The sequence below is a fragment of the Arachis ipaensis genome, chromosome B5 (genome assembly GCF_059453495.1).
Source record: "Arachis ipaensis isolate K30076 ecotype BB chromosome B5, ASM5945349v1, whole genome shotgun sequence".
NCBI lineage: Eukaryota > Viridiplantae > Streptophyta > Magnoliopsida > Fabales > Fabaceae > Arachis > Arachis ipaensis.
The window spans coordinates 128,610,252-128,626,046 of NC_142440.1; the positions used below are offsets into that span (position 1 = coordinate 128,610,252).

Here is a 15,795-nt window from a genome sequence, read left to right on the forward strand (position 1 = left end):
AGTTTCATGGACTTCCATCTGAAGATCCTTTTCAATTCTTAACTGAATTCTTGCAGAATTATGATACTGTTAAGACCAATGGGGTCGAACCCGAGGTCTACAGACTCATGCTTTTCCCATTTGCTGTAAGAGACAGAGCTAGAATATGGTTGGACTCTCAACCTAAAGATAGCCTGAACTCTTGGGATAAGTTGGTCACGGCTTTCTTAGCCAAGTTCTTTCCTCCTCAAAAGCTTAGTAAGCTTAGAGTGGATGTTCAAACCTTCAGACAGAAAGAAGGTGAATCCTTCTATGAAGCTTGGGAGAGATACAAGTAACTGACCAAAAAGTGTCCATCTGACATGCTTTCAGAATGGACCATCCTGGATATATTCTATGATGGTCTGTCTGAGTTATCAAAGATGTCACTAGACCATTCTGCAGGTGGATCCATTCACCTAAAGAAAATGCCTGCAGAAGCTCAGGAACTCATTGACATGGTTGCTAACAACCAGTTCATGTACACTTCTGAGAGGAATCCTGTAAGTAATGGGACGCCTCAGAGGAAGGGAGTTCTTGAAATTGATGCTATGAATGCCATATTGGCTCAGAACAAAATATTGACTCAGCAAGTCAATATGATTTCTCAGAGTCTGAATGGATGCAAGCTGCATCCAACAGTACTCAAGAGGCATCTTCTGAAGAAGAAGCTTATGATCCTAAGAACCCTGCAATAGCAGAGGTAAATTACATGGGTGAACCTTATGGAAACGCCTATAACCCCTCATGGAGAAATCATCCAAATTTCTCATGGAAGGATCAACAAAAGCCTCAACAAGGCTTTAATAATGGTGGAAGAAACAGGTTTAACAATAGTAAATCTTTTCCATCATCTACTCAGCAACAGATAGAGAATTCTGAGCAGAATCCATCTAGCTTGGCAAATATAGTCTCTGATCTATCTAAGGCCACTTTGAGTTTCATGAATGAAATAAGGCCCTCAATTAGAAATTTGGAGGCACAAGTAGGCCAATTGAGTAAAAAGGTCACTGAAACTCCTCCTAGTACTCTCCCAAGCAATACAGAAGAGAATCCAAAGAGAGAGTGCAAGGCCATTGATATAACCAAAATGGCCGAACCCACAAAAGAGGAGGAGGACGTGAATCCTAGTGAGGAAGACCTCCTGGGACGTTCAGTGAACAATAAGGAGTTTCCCTTAGAGGAACCAAAGGAATCTGAGGCTCATCTAGAAACCATAGAGATTCCAATGAACCTCCTTCTGCCCTTCATGAGCTCTGATGAGTATCTTTCTTCTGAAGAGATGAAGATGTTACTGAAGAGCAAGTTGCCAAGTACCTTGGTGCAATCATGAAGTTGAATGCCAAATTATTTGGTAATGAGACTTGGGAAGATGAACCTCCTTTACTCACCAATGAACTGAATGCATTGGATAGGCAGAAATTACCTCAAAAGAAGCAAGATCCTGGTAAATTCTTAATACCCTATAACATAGGCACTATGACCTTTGAGAAGGCTCTGTGTGACCTGGGGTCAGGAATAAACTTAATGCCACTCTCTGTAATGGAGAAACTTGGGATCTGTGAGGTGCAAGCTGCCAGAATCTTATTAGAGATGGCAGACAACTCAAGAAAATAGGCTTATGGAGAAGTAGAGGATGTGTTAGTAAAGGCTGAAGGCTTTTACATCCCTGTTGATTTCATAATCCTAGACACTGGGAAGGATGAGGATGAATCCATCATCCTTGGAAGACCCTTCCTAGCCACAGCAAAAGCTGTGATTGATGTGGACAGAGGAGAGTTGGTCCTTCAACTGAATGAGGACAACCTTGTGTTTAAAACTCAAGATTCTCCTTCTGTAACCATGGAGAGGAAGCATGAAAAGCTTCTCTCACTGCAGAGTCAACCAAAGCCCCTACAATCAAACTCTAAGTTTGGTGTTGGGAGGCCACAACCAAACTCTAAGTTTGGTGTTGAACCCCCACATTTAAACTCTAAGTTTGGTGTTGGGAGGTCCCAACAATGCTCTGAACATCTGTGAGGCTCCATGAGAGCTCACTGTCAAGCTATTGATATTAAAGAAGCACTTGTTGGGAGGCAACCCAATATTATATCTATTTATTTTCCATTGTTATTTTATGTTTTTTTTAGGTTGATGATCATGTGGAGTCCCAAAAACTACTGAAAAATAAAAAACAGAATGAAAAATAGCATTGAAAACAGCACACCCTAGAGGAGGAGCTCACTGGCGTTTAAACGCCAGTAAGGAGCATCTGGCTGGCGTTTAATGCCAGAATAGAGCATGAAGCTGGCGTTAAACGCCAGAAACAAGCAGCAGTCTGGCGTATAAATGCCAAGATTGCACCCTGAAGAAAGCTGGTGTTAAACGCCAAAAAAAGCATCTGTCTGGCGTTTAACGCCAGAAACAAGCATAGAGCTGGCGTTTAACGCCAGAAACAGGCAGCAGTCTGGCATTAATCGCCAGGATTGCACAGCAAGGGCGTTTTTGCACGCCTCAATGGAGCAGGGATGTTAAGTCCTTGACCCCTCTGGATCTGTGGACCCCACAGGATCCCCATCTACCCCACCTCTTCTTCTCTCCTCTTCACACCTTTTCATAATATTCTTCCCCAAAATAACCTCCACCAATCACCTCCATTACTCCCCTAAAACCATCATACAACCCACCTACACCCACCCACTCAAATTCAAACCATCAACACACCTCCATCTCTTCTTCTTCTCATCCCTTCTTTCTTCTTTTGCTCGAGGACGAGTAAACATTTTAAGTTTGGTGTGGAAAAGGCATTGCTTTTTTTTCCATAACCACTAATGCCTCAAGGAATGCACTTCCCTCCACAGAACTATTGGGAGCAAATCAACACTTCCCTAGGAGAATTAAGTTCCAACATGGGACAACTAAGGATGGAGCACCAAGAGCACTCCATCATCCTCCATGAGATTAGAGAAGATCAAAGAGCTATGAGGGAGGAGCAACAAAGGCAAGGAAGAGACATAGAGGAGCTCAAGAGCACCATTGGTTCTTCAAGAAGAGGAAGACGCCACCCTCACTAAGGTGGACTCCTTCCTTAATCTCCTTGTTCTTATTTTCTTGTTTTTCAGTTTTTGAGCTTTATGTTTTATTTATGTTTGTGTCTTTACAATATGATCATTAGTGTTTAAGTGTCTATGTCTTAAAGGTATGAGTGTCATATGAATCCATCACCTCTCTTAAATGAAAAATGTTCTAAAAACAAAAGAACAAGAAGTACATGGTTTCGAATTCATCTTTGAAACTATTTTAATTATTTTGATGTGGTGACAATACTTTTTGTTTTCTGAATGAATGCTTGAACAGTGCATATGTCTTTTGAATTTGATGTTTAAGAATGTTAAATATGTTGGCTCTTGAAGAATGGTGAAAAAGGAGAAATGTTATTGATAATCTGAAAAATCATAAAAATGATTCTTGAAGCAAGAAAAAGCAGTGAATACAAAGCTTGTAGAAAAAAAAAGTAATATGCGAAAAAAAAGAGAAAGAGAGAAGAAAGAAAAAAAAAAAGAAAAGCAAGCAGAAAAAGCCAATAGCCCTTAAAACCAAAAGGCAAGGGTAATAAAAAGGATCCAAGGCTTTGAGCATCAGTGGATAGGAGGGCCTAAAGGAATAAAATCCTGGCCTAAGCGGCTAAACCAAGCTGTCCCTAACCATGTGCTTGTGGCGTGAAGGTGTCAAGTGAAAACATGAGACTGAGCGGTTAAAGTCGAGGTCCAAAGCAAAAAAAAAAAAAAAAAGAGAAGAGTGTGCTTAAGAATCCTGGACACCTCTAATTGGGGACTTTAGCAAAGCTGAGTCACAATCTGAAAAGGTTCACCCAGTTATGTGTCTGTGGCATTTATGTATCCGGTGGTAATACTGGAAAACAAAGTGCTTAGGGCCACGACCAAGACTCATAAAGTAGCTGTGTTCAAGAATCAACATACTGAACTAGGAGAATCAATAACTATCTAAATTCTAAGTTCCTATAGATGCCAATCATTCTGAACTTCAATGGATAAAGTGAGATGCCAAAACTATTTAAGAGGCAAAAAGCTACTAGTCCCGCTCATCTGATTGGAGCTAAGTTTCATTGATAGTTTGGAATTTATAGTATATTCTCTTCTTTTTATCCTATTTGATTTTCAGTTGCTTGGGGACAAGCAACAGTTTAAGTTTGGTGTTGTGATGAGCGGATAATTTATACACTTTTTGGCATTGTTTTTGGTATGTTTTTAGTATGATTTACTTAGTTTTTATTATATTTTTACTAGTTTTTAATTAAAAATCACATTTCTGGACTTTACTATGAGTTTGTGTATTTTTCTGTGATTTCAGGTATTTTCTGGCTGAAATTGAGGGAGCTGAGCAAAAATCTGATTCAGAGGCCGACAAAGGACTGCTAATGCTGTTGGATTTTGACCTCCCTGCACTCAAAGTGGATTTTCGGGAGCTACAGAACTCCAAATGGCACGCTCTCAATTGTGTTGGAAAGTAGATATCCAGGGCTTTCCAGAAATATATAATAGTTCATACTTTGCCTGAGTTTAAATGACGCAAACTGGCGTTGAACGCCAGCTCTCTGCCCAATTCTGGAGTCAAACGCCAGAAACAGGTTGCAAAGAAGACTTAAACGCTAGAAACACGTTACAAACTGGCGTTTAACTCCAAGGAAGACCTCTCCACGTGAAAGCTTCAAGCTCAGTCCAAGAACACACCAAAGTGGGCCCCGGAAGTGGATTTCTGCATCATTTACTATTTTCTGTAAACCTAGTAACTAGTCTGATATAAATAGGACCTTTTACTATTGTATTAGACATCTTATGATTTTTAGTTCATCTTAGGATCATATTGATCACGTTTAGGAGGGCTGGCCTCTCGGCCATGCCTAGACCTTGTTCTTATGTATTTTCAACGGTAGAGTTTCTACACACCATAGATTAAGGTGTGGAGCTCTACTGTTCCTCATGAATTAATTCAAAGTACTATTGTTTTTCTATTCAATTCAAGCTTATTCCGATTCTAAGATATTTATTCGCACCTCAATATGAATGTGATGATCGTGACACTCATCATCATTCCCTATGAACGCGTGCCTGACAACCACTTTCGTTCTACCTTAGATTGAATGAGTATCTCTGGGATTCCTTAATCAGAGTCTTCGTGGTATAAGTTAGAATCCATGGACGGCCATTCTTGAGATCCAGAAAGTCTAAACCTTGTCTGTGGTATTCCGAGTAGGATCTGGGAAGGGGTGGCTGTGACGAGCTTCAAACTCGCGAGTGCTGAGCGTAGTGACAGACGCAAAAGGATAGTAAATCCTATTCCAGTATGATCGAGAACCGACAGATGATTAGCCATGCAGTGACAGCGCATTGGACCATTTTCACTGAGAGGACAGGATGTAGCCATTGACAACGGTGATGCCTAACATACAGCTTGCCATAGAAAGGAGTATGAATGATTGAATGAAGACAGCAGGAAAGCAGAGGTTCAAGAGGAACGAAAGCATCTCTGTACACTTATCTGAAATTCTCACCAATGAATTACATAAGTATCTCTATCATAGTTTATAGTTTATTTATATTTTAATTATCAATTCAATATAACCATTTGAATCCGCCTGACTGAGATTTACAAGGTGACCATAGCTTGCTTCAAGCCGACAATCTCCGTGGGCTCGACCCTTACTCACGTAAGGTTTATTACTTGGACGACCCAGTGCACTTGCTGGTTAGTTGTGCGAAATTGTGACAAAGTGTGATTCAGGTTTGAGAGCTCGAAGTCTTTGGCGCCATTGTTGATGATCACAGTTTCTGCGTGCCACCTTTGCACTGGTGTTTGAACTCCCAGGGGCTGCTCCCTGGCTGGCGTGCAACGCCAGCAATGCTCCCCTCTTGGGGCGTTGAATGCCCAGCAGGGCTTCCTGGCTGGTATTTAACTTTGGCACTTCACTTGGAGTGTTCTGTTTTTACTGCTGTGAATCCTGTCTCTTGACTGATGTACATGATCATGACTCTGACAACTGATAGGAAAAACAAAAAGAAAATAAATGGTTGAGTAAAGTTGGGTTGCCTCCCAACAAACACCCTTTTAAAGTCACTAGCTTGACCTTCAGCTCCTTAAGGAGGTGAGTATGGGCTCATATTTTCGCCCCTGACAGTGAATTTTCTTCCTGTCCTCTCATGAATGAGCTCTACATGCTCTAGAGACAGGACACGGTTCACTGTATATGGTAGGACTGGATTCTTAGTGAAGACAACTCTCATGCCAGGTGAGAGGCTTTCAGTTGGGACTTTTTTGTCCTTCCAGCCTTTAGGTACTTTATTTTTAGTACCTTTGTGCTTAGAGCTTGTTGAGGGCTGCCCAACACCAAACTTAGAATTAATGTCTGGGGGCTCTGTAGAGCTCTGCACAGAAAGAGAGGGTTGGCACACTAAGTATTGTACTGTTATCTCTCTTTTAGAGGGAGAATTGGGTTGAGGCATCTTAAATAAGATGTGATCCTCCCCTAACTTTAGGGTTAGTTCTCCCTTAGCCACATCAATGATAGCATTAGCTGTGGCAAGAAAAGGTCTTCCAAAGATGACACAATCATCCTCATCCTTTCCTATGTCTAAGACAATGAAGTTTGCAGGGATGTAGTGATTTTCAACTTTAACCAAGACATCCACCACTAAGACATATGACTTCTTCATGGTCTTTGGTGCGGAATTTAAAGTCCACAAACTAACCGGTAAGTGCATCGGGTCGTACCAAGTAATACCTCAGGTGAGTGAAGGTCGATCCCACGAGGATTGATGGATCAAGCAACAATGGTTAAGTGATTGGCTTAGTCAAACAAATAGAAAAGAGTGTTTTGGTATTCAAAAGTATTAAACAGTAAATTCAGTAAATCAGAGAGTAAGCAGTAAACGGTTTGTGAAATATATGGAGAAAGCAGTTAAGGCTTCAAAGATATCTATTTTCCGATTGACTTTTCTTACTAACTATTTTAATCATGCAGGATTTAATTCATGGCAAACTATATGTGACTAAACCATAATTTCTTAGACCTTTTTAGTCTCCCCTAAAATTCATTAACCGCCAATTCCTTGGTCACCTGATTCCAATTAGAGGGTGAAGCTTAATTCTAGTTTATATGCCACAAAAACCCTAATCGCCCAAATATGAGAGGATTATATGTCACGTATCCCGTTAAGTACAGATAATTAGAATTTAAGAGAAATTGCTTTTAAGCTGTTGTTCAAGTAAAGAGCTTTTCCAAGTTATACAAGAACTCAATTAGAAGAAGAGTCATACTTCCGTTCCACCCAAATTCATAAGATAAAGAATGAAAACAATTCTTGAATCATAAATCAATATATGAATTAAAATAGAAAAATAATATTATCAATCCATACAATAGACAGAGCTCCTAACCTTAACAGTGGAAGTTTAGTTGCTCATGGTTCAGAGAGAAAATAAGGATTCTGAAAAACTGTAAATTGTGGAATGAGGTAGAAGAGAAGAGAAAACCCCGAAGGGCTGATTCTTTTCCCTTTTATATCTAATCCTAATTAATGTAAAATATAATTTCTAAAACTAAAATAATATCTTTTCTAAATTGTAAATAAAATAAAAGTTAAATCAAAATTAATTTGATTGATCCGTGCAGGGCTTGAGGAGCGTAGGGACCATTGGATTCGTTAAGCTCCATGCTGAACTTGGCTTTTCCTAAGTTCAACGTGAAGAAGGCAGAGTGGTCTTTAGCGTGTTCCTTTGAATCCACGTTGAACTTGACTTTTCCCAAGTTCAGCGTGGAGAAGGCAGCGTGTGCTTCCCTGGGAGTTCTCAAATCCACGCTGAACTTGGCAGGAACCAAGTTCAACGTGGAGGATGCAGAGGTTGCCGGAGGAGAAATGTGCACTATTATATATCATTAGAAAGTCCTAGAAGTTAGCTTTCCAATGTCGCTAGAATCACGTCAATTGGACCTCTGTAGCTCAAGTTATTTCCGTTTGAGTGCAAGAAGGTCAGGATTTACAGCATCATTCACTTTCTTCCTTTTCTGCTACAAAACTCTGTCAAATCCATCCAAATGCTACCTGAAATAAATAGAATTGTGCACAACTCAAATTAGCATTCATAGTGGCCAAAAGATATTTAAATTTTGATTAAACTTAGCAATTCAAAATAACCTCAATTTCTTTATGGTTTCTTTTGGTTCTGGGCTAGAGGGTTCTTGAGTAGGCTTTGAGCACTCAAAGGGTGTGCTATGACCGGCGTTCAACGCCAGTCCCTCTAGCATTCTAGGCATTGAACGCCCAGCAGGGATGCCCTTGAACGCCAGCTTCCCTGGGCTAGTGGGCATTGAACGCCCAGTGAAGGCTTCTTCACTGGCGTTCAATGCCTTCCCATTCTCCTCCGATTCGGCCTCAACCTCTATGGTTATGGCCTTGCACTCTTCTCTAGGATTAACCTTAGTATTACTGGGAAGAGTGTCTAGAGGGATCTCAGGGATCCTCTTGCTTAGTTGACCAACTTGTACCTCCAAGTTTCTAATGGAGGACCTTGTTTTATTAATGAAACTATGAGTGGTCTTGGTGAGGCTGGAGACTAGAGTAGCTAAGTCAGAAAGGCTCTGCTTAAAAGTCTCCATATTCCCTTGAGAAGATGGGAATGGTGGTCTGTTATTGAACCTATTCTGGTTCCTACCACCTTGGTTGTTATTGAAACCTTGCTGAGGTTTTTGTTGATCCTTCCATGAGAGGTTAGGATGGTTCCTCCATGAAGGGTTGTAAGTGTTTCCATAGGCTTATCCCATGTAATTCACCTCCTCCATGGTGGGTTGATCAGGATCATAAGCTTCATCTTCAAGAGAAGCTTCCTGATTACTGCCAGGTGCAGTTCGCATCCCAGTGAGATGTTGAGAGATCATGTTGACCTCTTGGGTCAAGATCTTATTCTGAGCCAGGATGGCATTCAGAGTCTCAACTTCATGAACTCCTTTCTTCTGAGAGGTTCCATGATTTCCAGGATTCCTCTCAGAGGTGTACATGAATTGGTTGTTTGCAACCATCTCAATGAGCTCTCTAGCTTCTGTAGGCATTTTCTTTAAGTGGAGAGATCCACTTGCAGAGTTATCCAAGGAGATCTTGGATATCTCAGACAAGCCATCATTGAACATGCCTATGAGGTACCATTCTGAGAGCATGTCAGGAGGACATCTTCTGATCAGCTGCTTGTATCTTTCCCAAGCTTCATAGAGGGATTCACCTTCTCTTTGTCTGAAAGTTTGAACTTCCACTCTAATCTTGCTCATCTTTTGAGGAGAAAAGAACTTAGAAAAAAAAGCATTAACTAGCTTTTCCCAAGAGTCAAGACTCTCTCTAGGTTGGGCATCCAACCAGAACTTAGCTTTGTCTCTTAGAGCAAAGGGGAAAAGCATCAGCTTGTAGACTTCAGGATTAACTCCATTAGTCTTTACAGTATCACATGTAAGAACCCGTGTTTTCACGTAAAACCGTTTTAATAAAATAATTTTAGTGACCGGAATATATTCAAAATTTAGAAGTTTTGAATTGAAAATATAAATGAGAAATTTGGTTTCAGTGAATTTTTCTGAGTTGGAAAATGTATTTCTTTCGAACAGTTTTTGTAAAAATGCATACTGGCGATTAAGCTGGCAGTACTGGCTCTGGTCTGTCCAGCACTGCGTATTTTAGAAAATAATATTTTGGAAAGTAATTTATTGTTTTAAAAGGAGAAAAATAATTTAGAATCGAAAACCGGACACTAATCTTAAAGGTTTTGGCCCAAAGTGGGCCAAACAGACCAAAAATGCTAACGGGTTGGACTGAGCCCAAGGTCCAACATATATAAGTGAGTAAATGAGCCAAGGAAGCTCATTTCAGCACAAAGAGAGAGAGAGAGAGAGAGAGAGAGAGAGAGAGAGAGAGAGAGAGAGAGAGAGAGAGAGAGAGAGAGAGAGAGAGAGAGAGAGAGAGTTCGGTTAGAGTGAAGAGAGGAAGAAGAGAGAGTGCTCTTTTCACCTCCACCTTCCGGGAACCATAACTTTTGATCCGAAGCTCCGATTGACAAGCCGTTTGTGGCCACGCGAAGCTCTTGAAGAGCTCTTCCTTTCCATCTAAGTTTTTATGGGAAGATATCGCTGTTCACTCTCCAGTTTCGTGCCCTAGCAGTTCTGCGTTTTTATGTTTGGTTTTTGAGTAGATTTTGTGGTTTTGCTTGTTTAGGTGATCTCTAGTAGCGGGTAAATGTTGGACTTTACCCTTAATCACGTTGGGTAGGGTAAGGTTTCACTAAACCATTGTGTTTAGTTATTTTGTGTATCTTAGGTTTTGATGTTGGTATGTATATGTGATGTTAGATTGAGTTTTGGTGTTTGTTGGAGTTGGTTGAGGCTTTGGATCAAGCTTGGTGGTTTCGTTTTGGTATTTGGTGCATTTGGGAATCGGCCAAGGTAATGGTTTCGGTTTCCTTTATGTAATATGTAATGTTCATGGATACTTAGGCTAGTTGACCCTAAGATAGGATTGAATGTTGTTGGTGTATGAATAATTACATGTGAATTGATGATAATTGTGGGTTGTATTGGATTATTGTAGTTGAGGATGATTATTGGGAATTGTGGTGTTGCTGAGTATTGATGATTAGCATTGTTGATGAGGTTGTTGGTATTTAAGGATTGATGAATGATTAATGATGTTGTTGGTACTTAATGATTATAAAGGTTGATGAAGAATATTGATGTTGTTGGTGCTAATTATAAATTGTGATATTGGTTGATGTTGGTGAGTGTGTATGTTGAGTGTGGTAATATGAATGTGGATAATATTTGATAATGTTGAGGTAAGTGATGAGGATTTGAAGTAGTTGTTGATATTTGATGTTGGTTAAAAATTATTTATGATGGTTTTGGATGTTGATGAGTAAGAAATTTGATGGTATTGAGTAGTGTAATTGGAATTATGGATGGTTGATGAGCAGATAATTTATACGCTTTTTGGCATTGTTTTTACATAGTTTTTAGTATGATTTAGTTAGTTTTTAGTATATTTTTATTAGTTTTTAAATAAAAATCATATTTATGGACTTTACTATGAGTTTGTATATTTTTCTGTTATTTCAGGTAATTTCTGGCTGAAATTGAGGGACTTGAGCAAAAATCTGATTCAGAGGCTGAAGAAGGATTGCAGATGCTGTTGGATTCTGACTTCCCTGCATTCAAAGTGGATTTTCTGGAGCTTCAGAAGTCCAAATAGCGCGCTCTCAATTGCGTTGGAAATTAGACATCTAGGGCTTTCCAGCAATATATAATAGTCCATACTTTGCCCGAGTTTAGATGATGCAAACTGGCATTTAACGCTAGCTTTCTGCCCTCTTCTGGCGTTAAACGCCAGAAACAAGTTGCAAAGTAGAGTTAAACGCCAGAAACAAGTTACAAACTGGAGTTCAACTCCAAGGAAGACCTCTACACGTGAAAGCTTCAATGCTCAGTCCAAGCACACACCAAGTGGGCCCGAAAGTGGATTTCTGCATCATTTACTTATTTCTGTAACCCTAGTAACTAGTTAGTATAAATAGAACTTTTTACTATTGTGTTTATAGATCTTTGGATCATCTTAGAATCTTTGTATCACTTTTGATCATTGATCATGTTTAAGGGGGCTGGCCATTCGGCCATGCCTCGACCTTTTTCTTATGTATTTTCAACGGTAGAGTTTCTACACACCATAGATTAAGGTGTGGAGCTCTGCTGTTCTTCATGAATTAATGCAAAGCACTACTGTTTTTCTATTCAACTCAAGCCTATTTCTTCTCTAAGATATTCATTCGCACACAAGAATATGATGAATGTGATGATTATGTGACGCTCATCACCATTCTCACTTATGAACGCGTGCCTGACAAACACTTCCGTTCTACATGAAAACAAGCTTGAATGCATATCTCTTAGCCTCCTGATTCACGATCAGAGTGTTCGTGGTATAGGCTAGAACTATTGGCGGCCATTCTTGAGATCCGGAAAGTCTAAACCTTGTCTGTGGTATTCCGAGTAGGATTTGGGAAGGGATGGCTGTGACGAGCTTCAAACTCGCGAGTGCTGGGCGTAGTGACAGACGCAAAAGGATTACTGAATCCTATTCCAGCATGATCGAGAACCGACAGATGATTAGCCGTGCGGTGACAGCGCATTTTGGACCATTTTCACTAAGAGGAGGGGATGTAGCCATTGACAACGGTGATGCCCTACATAAAGCTTGCCATGGAAAGGAGTATGAATGATTGGATGAAGACAGTAGCAAAGCAGAGGTTCAGAAGGAACAAAAGCATCTCCATACGCTTATCTGAAATTCTCACCAATGAATTGCATAAGTATTTCTATCCTATTTTATATTTTAATTATATTTTAATTATCAAAACTCTATGACCATTTGAATCTGCCTGACTGAGATTTACAAGGTGACCATAGCTTGCTTCAAGCCGACAATCTCCGTGGGATCGACCCTTACTCACGTAAGGTTTATTACTTGGATGACCCAGTGCACTTGCTGGTTAGTTGTGCGAAGTTGTGACAAAGAATTAAGATTATGAACGTGCGTATTAAGTTTTTAGCGCCGTTACCTAGGAATGAACGATCACGATTTCGTGCACCAAGTTTTTGGCGCCGTTGCCGGGGATTGTTCGAGTTTGGACAACTGACGGTTCATTTTGTTGCTCAGATTAGGTAATTTTATTTTAATTTTAAGTTTTTGTTTTTATTCTTGTTATTTTCGGAAAATTTTCAAAAAAAAAAATTAATAAAATCATAAAAACCAAAAATTTGATATTTCTTCTTTAAGTCTAGTGTCAATTTTTAAGTTTGGTGTCAATTGCATGTGTTTTAATTTCCCTTTAATTTTTGAAAATTCATCAAATGTTCTTCATTGATCTTCAAATTGTTCTTGAGGATTTGCTTTGTTTGATCTTTGCATTTTTATGTTTTGTGTCTTTTCTTGTTTTTTATATGCATTTTCAATTTGTTAGTGTCTAAAGTTTGAAAATTTCTAAGTTTGCTGTCTTGCATGTTTTTCTTTTCTTAAAAATTTTCAAAAATAAGTTCTTGATGTTCATCTTGACATTCAAAGTGTTCTTCGTATTCATCTTGACATTCAAAGTGTTCTTGTATGCATTGTGTGTTTTGATTCATAATTTTCATGTTTTGAGTCTTTTCATTGTTTTTCTCTTTCATCATTAAAAATTCAAAAATCAAAAAAATATCTTTCCCTTTTTCTTCTCATAAAATTCGAAAATTCGAGTTGAGTTTTTCAAAAATTTTTAAAATTTAGTTGTTTCTTATGAGTCAAATCAAATTTTCAATTTAAAAATTCTATCTTTTTCAAATCTTTTTCAAAAATCAAATCTTTTTCATTTTTTTCTTTCATAAATTCGAAATTTTCAAAATTTATTTTCAAAATCTTTTTCTTATTTCTATTTCATATTTTCGAAATTAATACTAACAATTAATTTGATTAATTCAAAAATTTTAAGTTTGTTACTTGCCTAGTAAGAAAGGTTCAATCTTTAAATCTTAAAATCATATCTTTTTGTTTCTTGTTAGTCAAGTAATCAATTTTAATTTTCAAAATCAAATCTTTTTAATTTTTTTTTCAAAATAAATTTCAATCACATCTTTTTCGAAATCAATTTCAAAATCTTTTCTAACTTCTTATCTTTTCAAAATTGATTTTCAAATCTTTTTCAATTAATCTTATCTTTTTGTTAGATTCTTATCTTTTGCAAAACTACCTAACTAATTTTCTCTCTCTAATTTTCGAAAATCACTAACCTCTTTTTCAAAATTCCTTTTTAATTAATTATTTGTTTTAAATTTTAATTTAATTTTATTTTATTTTTCTTCTTAAAATTTTCGAATGTTAACTTTAATTTTAAATATTTTTATTTTATTTTATTTTATTTTTGAATTATTCCCTATCTCATCTCCTTCTAATTACTTATTTATCTACTAACACTTCTCTTCTACTCAAAAATTCGAACCCACTCTTCTCTCTGTGTTCGAATTTCTCTTCTTCTGTTCTTTTCTTCTTCTAGTCACAAAAAGGAATCTCTATACTGTGACATAGAGGATTCCTCTTCTTTTCTGTTCTCTTCTTTTTCACATGAGCAGGAGCAAGGATAAGAACATTCTTGTTGAAGCTGATCCGGAACCTGAAAGGACTCTGAAGAGGAAGCTAAGAGAAGCTAAAACATAACACTCTGAAGAGGACTTTACTGAAATTTTCAAAAAAGAAGGAGACATGGTCGAACCCAACAACGATGCAAGGAAGATGCTTGGTGACTTTACTGCACCAAATTCCAACTTACATGGAAGAAGCATCTCAATCCCTGCCATTGGAGCAAACAATTTTGAGCTAAAGCCTCAATTAGTTTCTCTGATGCAACAAAATTGCAAGTTTCATGGACTTCCATCAGAAGATCCTTTTCAGTTCTTAACTGAATTCTTGCATATCTGTGATACTGTTAAGACCAATGGGGTTGATCCTGAGGTCTACAGGCTTATGCTTTTCCCGTTTGCTGCAAGAGACAGAGCTAGAATATGGTTGGACTCTCAACCTAAAGATAGCCTGAACTCTTAGGATAAGCTGGTCACAGCTTTCTTAGCCAAGTTCTTTCCTCCTCAAAAGCTTAGCAAACTTAGAGTGGATGTTCAAACCTTCAAACAGAAAGAAGGTGAATCCCTCTATGAAGCTTGGGAGAGATACAAGCAACTGACCAAAAAGTATCCTTCTGACATGCTTTCAAAATGGACCATCCTGGATATATTCTATGATGGTCTGTCTGACTTAGCTAAAATGTCACTGGACCATTCTGCAGGTGGATCCATTCACCTAAAGAAAACGCTTACAGAAGCTTAGGAACTCATTGACATGGTTGCAAATAACCAGTTCATGTACACTTCTGAAAGGAATCCTGTGAGTAATGGGACGTCTCAGAGGAAGGGATTTCTTGAAATTGATACTCTGAATGCCATATTGGCCCAGAATAAAATATTGACTCAGCAAGTCAATATGATTTCTCAGAGTCTGAATGGATTGCAAGCTGCATCCAACAGTACTAAAGAAGCATCTTCTGAAGAAGAAGCTTATGATCCTGAGAACCCTGCAATAGCAGAGGTGAATTACATGGGTGAACCCTATGGAAACACCTATAATTCCTCATGGAGAAATCATCTAAATTTCTCATGGAAGGACCAACAAAAGCCTCAACCAGGCTTTAATAATGGTAGAAGAAATAGGTTTAGCAATAGCAAGCCTTTTCCATCATCCACTTAGCAACAGACAGAGAATTCTAAGCAGAGTCCATCTAGCTTAGCAAATATAGTCTCTGATCTATCTAAGGCCACTCTAAGTTTCATGAATGAAACAAGGTCCTCCATTAGAAATTTGGAGGCACAAGTGGGCCAGCTGAGTAAAAGAGTCACTGAAACTCCTCCTAGTACTCTCCCAAGCAATACAGAAGAGAATCCAAAAAGAGAGTGCAAGGCCATTACCTTACTTGGTGTGGATGAACCCAGAGAGGAGGAGGAGGACGTGAATCCTAGTGAGGTAGACCTCCTGGGACGTTCACTGACCAATAAGGTGTTTCCCTTTGAGGAACCAAAGGAATCTGAGGCTCATCTAGAGACCATAGAGATTCCATTGAACCTCCTTTTACCATTCATGAGCTCTAATGACTATTCATCTTCTGAAGAAGATGAAG

General features: G+C 38.6%; 2 non-coding genes across 2 annotated transcripts; both read right to left on the bottom strand.

Annotated features, from left to right (window-relative positions):
- Positions 1-239: 239 nt before the first annotated feature.
- LOC148565750 (small nucleolar RNA R71) lies at positions 240-343 on the bottom strand. The gene has a single exon (XR_015883938.1). It is a non-coding gene; the product is annotated as a small nucleolar RNA R71 (small nucleolar RNA).
- Positions 344-14,726: 14,383 nt separating this feature from the next.
- On the bottom strand, positions 14,727-14,834 carry LOC148565751 (small nucleolar RNA R71). Its single transcript, XR_015884760.1, has one exon. It is a non-coding gene; the product is annotated as a small nucleolar RNA R71 (small nucleolar RNA).
- Between the last annotated feature and the right edge of the window lie 961 nt (positions 14,835-15,795).